Below are 6,218 nucleotides of genomic sequence, written 5' to 3'. Positions count from 1 at the left end.
AATTGTGCCACGGTTCTGACTTTCTTAATCTCTCTCCCCCTCTCTCTCTCTTTGTTTTGACTCCCCAGTCACTAACACTGTACGCATGCCCCATGGGACGATCCACTTTTTTTACTCTTGAATAAAATATGCATGAACCTTTGGTATGGATACTGTTGACCATTTATTCCTTACTGCTCATCATGGATCCGGCCAGACAATCCTGAAAATGAAAAAGAAAACCGGAGAGTTTCAAACAGAGGAACTTTCCTACTTAACTTCCGATCATATTAAATATCCATCCTTTATCCGTAACTGGGTCGTGTTGGCGCCCCTCAGCAGTCTAAGGGCGAGAGGCGGGTTACAGACTCACGCCTATGGACGATTTAGTGTCACCAATTCACCTAAGCTGCATGTATTTGGTGCTGGGAGGAAGAGAACCCGGGGAGAACCCACGCAGACACGGGGAGAACCTGCAAACAGCGCAATCTCTGCACCGCCGAGCTGCCCAGATTGTAATTATCAGCATGAACAATGCGTTGCTCATAACGGAGACAGTGAAGACATACCTGCATGTTCTAGTCCCGCCATTTCTGTTTTAGTTTCTTGTTTGCTTGTGAGTCTTTAATAAATAATAAACTGGTTTGGAAGAGATACGCGGTTCCAGTATTTCACATTATATTACATACCATTTAACAACAGTCAAAATAACAGAAAAAATAAATAATAGTAGTAATGATAGGGGGGGGGGGGGTACGGTGGCATAGTGGTTAGCGCCGTTGCCTCACAGCAAGAAGGCAGCAGGTCCGAGTCCTATCTGTGCAGAGTTTGTATGTTCTCCCCTTGCCTGTACGGCCCCACGATGTGATGGCGAGGCAGTCGGGGTGTACGTTGAAATGGCAGCTATTATAATTTGACCCTGCTCAGGTTGAAACGACGCTAAAAGCCTGCAAATCAGCCGGTGTGGAAAACGCCATCGTTTCCAGGAATGCCCCTTTCTGGACTTCCTGAGCAGAGGTCAGGGGCTTCCGTGCCTTCACTCTGCGGCCTGCTTCCAAATATAATCACTTTTATTGCACAAACTCGAGTCACTTCTAACCTGTTCTGTATTCTACAAGAATATCAAGTTAAAGTGTTTTAATATTCAACTCCTATTGGTTTATGGGGTTGTAGTATTGCAGTGATTCCAGACAGATACACGTATAAATACAGCTGAATGGCTGCGTGGGCCGGCCCTCCCATTGCATCCCATTTCACACCTACTTAAAGCCAGCTGTCTCTTCTGAAGCCTCGACTCCAGGGAACTCCTCACCCTTGATGGTGCCAACATTTTATAAAAGCTAGAGGACAAGGACGACATTTCCATGACAACAACCATGAAGCAGACAGGCCAGGAGTCTGGCTGTGTACAAGCAGAGTACCGGAGGAGCACAGGGAGGTCGGCAGGGCCGTAACTAATACCTACAGGTTAGAATAGAAATGCCCATTATTTAGATCAGGGGTTCCCAAACTTTTCTATGCCTCACACCCCTAGAAAACCTTTAATATGTTCTCACCCCCCCGACAAAACCGCATTATCGAATTACTGTTATAATAATAATTTAACATTCGATTTCTCTTCCGTTAAAGTGTTTAAAGGTATTATCAAAAAATAACTAAGACATTTAAATATTTAACCATCAAACACGTACATTTATTTATGATGATGTTTTCGCCTGCGTTGGTTTGTTTGTCTTTTTGTTTGTTTATTTGTTAGCAGGATTATTAAAAAGGTTCTGGACGACATTTTTAGGAAATGCTGAGAATCTTAACGGGAACAGAATTTTGGTGACGATACTGAAGAGATCCTGGATTCTGGATCACTTTGAAATTTCCGTTAACATTGCAGTCAATGGAGCTTCAAAATTTGTTCCTCAATATCTTGATTGATTATTGACCGATATTTCTGGTCTGCAGCATGTAGGGTGGGGTGGGGGTGGGAGAGGGGGGTAGGGCGTCTATATTACCACAGAATTTCATCTATATTGAATCCGGAGATGCTGTCAATTCATTCTATGGTATCTCAGCATGCTTTGGGAAGAAGGCAGGAATCGAGAGAGGTAAATAACAGACATTAATATAATAAGTTCTAATATGGAATTGGGTTGGGAAAGGATTGCATTTTGGATGGATTGAAGTTACCCATCGTATTTTAAAAACACGTCCCCTGAAGCGTGACAGAAATATCCAGTCCCATCCTTAAAACGCTGCAGGCAAGAGGATCTGCGGTTTCAGCGGCGCTCACCTTCCTGCTAAATGCTGGTTGTGATGCGGAGAGAAACAGTCCCAGTAAAGTGACAGACCCAAGGGACCGTTTCTGCACCTGCTCTTTGAATATTTCATGATAGCACGTCAAACGTGCTCTAAATTCAATATGTTTGATGTCGCATATCTAACAATGACTGAACTCCAAATCACCTCTGTTGTAGAGCTGAAGGAAAAGACATTGGGACTGCTTGAAAGCACTCTGAGTTTCAGGCGCGTCCAGAAATAGCCTCCAATTCTCCGTTTCAAAGTGAGAAACGTTCTGGCTCAATCTGACATTCCTTTATTTTACAGTTGCAGAAAATGTGACAGCGGCTGTTTGACTTTAGAAGTTTGATCCTGTAGCCTTAATTCAGTTTTACGGTATTTCAATAATTATCTCATAAGTCATTAAACTTTTCACTTCACAATTATCGTATAGCTGAGGTTACTTTTCAAACAAAGATTTTACACATAAAGGTGATGATTTTTGACGGGTCGTGCTGGAGCCTATCCCAACAACCGTCGTGCAGGCAGCGGGGCACACCCTGGACAAGGCGCCAGTTCATCACAGGGCTCCAGCAGAGATTGATCTGACCATTTTTAAAGTATTTTCTTCATGTATGAATTGACAAAAGAGTTCATGTCAGTTAGTGGCTGAGATAAATCGCATAGATTTAAATAAACATGATACTATTTAATAGTTTGTGACGCTGTAAGGATGGTTTTCTCTCTCATATCTTCACATGAAATATTTTGAGACTGCGACGCTTTAGATTAGAATTTGACGCTTTATGTATGAAAACTCCTCGTCGAGCTTTCTGTTCCACGGCTCAGCATGACCGCCACCTACTGGTTCAACCTCAGACTCCACCAGCCGGGAGGTCCTGCTGTAAAGCGCAGCAGCAGCACCGCCTACATGCGACACGTGGTAATGCACGTTTTTGGGGGATTATTTTTTTGTACATATAATATGCCTCTCATGGGTCTGTTGTGTGTGTGCGTGTGTGTGTGTGTGTGTGTGCGTGTGTGTGTGTGTGTGTGTGTGTGAACTCGTCCTGCTCAATGGGTGGACAACAGGCAACGGTATAGACGTAACTATGTTCACTCCTTCCTGGGGTTTTCCATCTTTCAGTTTATCCTCATGAGTGCTGACGATTACATTTGTGTATTTATAGAACCTTTTATGAATTTCATGTCTTTTTTTTTTGTCTCCCAGTGTGACACTGAAATAAATGATCAGATTATAACTTTATTTTTTTTATTTTTTTAAATTTATTTCGACCATGTAAACAACAAAGAATAAAATTATAAAACAGCGCCAAATACATGCGCACACATATACATAAACATATACATAAATACATATATATACTGTACATACATATATAAAGACATACTCACACACACGCAGCACATGTAATATTAATTAACAATAATAACTCAAATAATAAATAATAGCCATAATGCACTAACTATGCAATTTACATGAGCGAAAAGGAGCAGGAAGAAGTACGTACTTATTTAATCCTACCCCTTCTTAACTTAAACATTATCTTCAATTATAAATTTACTAGCCAATGTACTTAACATTCTTTACCTTTGTATAACCAACTTTTTTTGCTAATGAAGATAGTATTTCACACCTTTCCTCTAGTATATTTAATATATTTAACATGGATCGACTTTTAGTTGGAGGGAACAAAAGAAAATGATCAGAGGCACGATGAGAAAGCAGAATCATCTCGTCTTCTCACCGGGTGACGGCGGACTCTCAAGGTGCTCCGTCCACAATCTGGCACTTTTCTGTGTCAATGAGCAGGAGAGCAGCTTGGACAGACTTCTAATGGCGTGTTTGTTCACAACAAAATCTTAGCTCTGAATTGGCTTGTTCGGCGTGAAGGCGCCACAAACAAGCCCGTTCTACACCGCCAAAATAAAGGCCAGCGTGATGTTAGAAGAGTTGAATTTCAGTGAAGGACATTCTGAGAGGCTTTCTCTCCAGGAAGCGGAAGAGACAAAAGGCTTAGACCTCGTGAGGTGGAAACATGTGATAACGCGCTGTCGTCACCAGAATCAATGCGAAGGAGAAACACATTTGTCCTGACTTATCTTTAGATATCAGTCAGTGTGTAGAGTGATAGATCAAACAGCAGCTACGGCGGAAGGTACGATAGATTGTCCTTGTTGCTGAGGAAATTGTTGCAACACGTGATATTCTGCCGAAGCCTTGCTAAACTGTATTAAATTAGTTTAGAAGCGCTCTAGTCTCTTCACAGTCTCAGCTTGTAAAACAGTGTTTACTTTAATTACATTTGTAAAGCAGATTTGATCTCAAAGTGTGTTTCAATTCATGCAAAATTTACTGAATGCTGGAAAAAAAAAAAGAAGCAGTCACAAGACACCTGACGCCGCCGTGGTTACGGGTTTCCCTCGTGCAGACGCACGCGCCTCATGACCGGAGCAGCTGCAGCTGAAATTCCTGGCAAGGTTGCATCAGATATGTTTACCGCCCATCTGCCTCCCGAACAGCCCAGAAAAGTCTCAGTTCGCCTGAACTGTTTTTCAATCCTGCACGTTCAGATGATTTATAGCGAGAAATGTAAAAAAAACTAGAAAGACAATCAGAGATTGCAGACCCTCGCCTCCAAAAGACTATTGGATCTTGTGAGACAGTAAACAGGGCTTCCGGATCAGAGGGGCCAAACCTGCGCTAGCTTGCTGCTCCGGAACGTACTACAAGACTCCTTCTGGACTCTTTTTCCCATCATGCCATTCGTGTCCCTCCCTCTTAAAGTGGCAGTTTACAGCACAGGCACAATTCCAGATGTAAAAATAATTCTAGAATCTGGATCCAGATCCGGATCAAAGTCATTCTCGGGGAGGATTGAGCCACGGATAGGACCTTGCTTGTGTAAAAATTTCAAGTCGATTGGGTTACTAGTTTTTGAGTTATGCGCTCGGACAGACAAACAGACAAACAAACGGGCCCAGTTGCAATACCCTCGCCTCCCCTTCGGCGAGGCTAATCAAACAACGGGGTGTTAGAAGCTCTCTAAGACAGCAGCAGGCCCATGTTTGTCTCGGGCCTTTCTCTGGAGTCACCCCTCCACACCTTTAGAGATCCGATCCTTTACATTCAACGATCGTACGAGGAACATCGTTCTGCCAGAGCTGCTGATAAGACGCGTCTGCTCTGGCGTGGTGTGAAGACGAGGGGAAGGACAGAGACTTTGTTTAAAGTGGTCAGAATCAGAACGATATTGGACTCTAATTTGGTTTAATGAGCTAATAGTTTCACTTTCCTCGCTTCAGACCACATATATGAACTTTACGCAGTCCGACAGGCCAGATCCACGTTCAAACGCCTCTGATGAACATATGAAGTATAGGTCAACGGCACCAAGCCTCATTTAAAATCATCCGCGGGTCAATAGGTGTCCACGGAGATCCACGCGGTGCCATGTGGACACCTACTGGATTTACCACAATTATTGTTACACACGTTCATGGCTCCCAGAGGATGAATCGGGCTCTGTGGACTTTCCACGCCATCATGAAGCTAACGCTTCATGGTGCAGGTCAGCGTTTGACTGTGCTGCACTGTAATGCATGTTAGCATGCTGATGTGCCACACTAAAATGAGGATCATTGGAAATTATAATGCCTTCTTAGCATTAGCATGTTAGCTTTGTATCCGCTGGTCACTTCTAAGTTTCTTCTTTGTAATAGGAGGATTTTCTTTTTTTTTTTAATGCAACAAACACTCCGATGCTGACATGAGATTTATTCAGGATGGTTGACGACCAGGAACAGGTCTGACCTGAATCCCCAAAGACACACTGCAAGGATCTTCACGGGTCGACGACACTATTTACAGACTGTTTAATAATGTGGGATGGTGAATATGATCATCTGAGTTGAGAGCAAATAATAAATAAATATAGATATATACA

This window comes from Brachionichthys hirsutus, chromosome 6 (genome assembly GCF_040956055.1).
Source record: "Brachionichthys hirsutus isolate HB-005 chromosome 6, CSIRO-AGI_Bhir_v1, whole genome shotgun sequence".
Classification (NCBI taxonomy): Eukaryota; Metazoa; Chordata; class Actinopteri; order Lophiiformes; family Brachionichthyidae; genus Brachionichthys; species Brachionichthys hirsutus.
Note: the sequence above shows the minus strand (reverse complement) of the source record.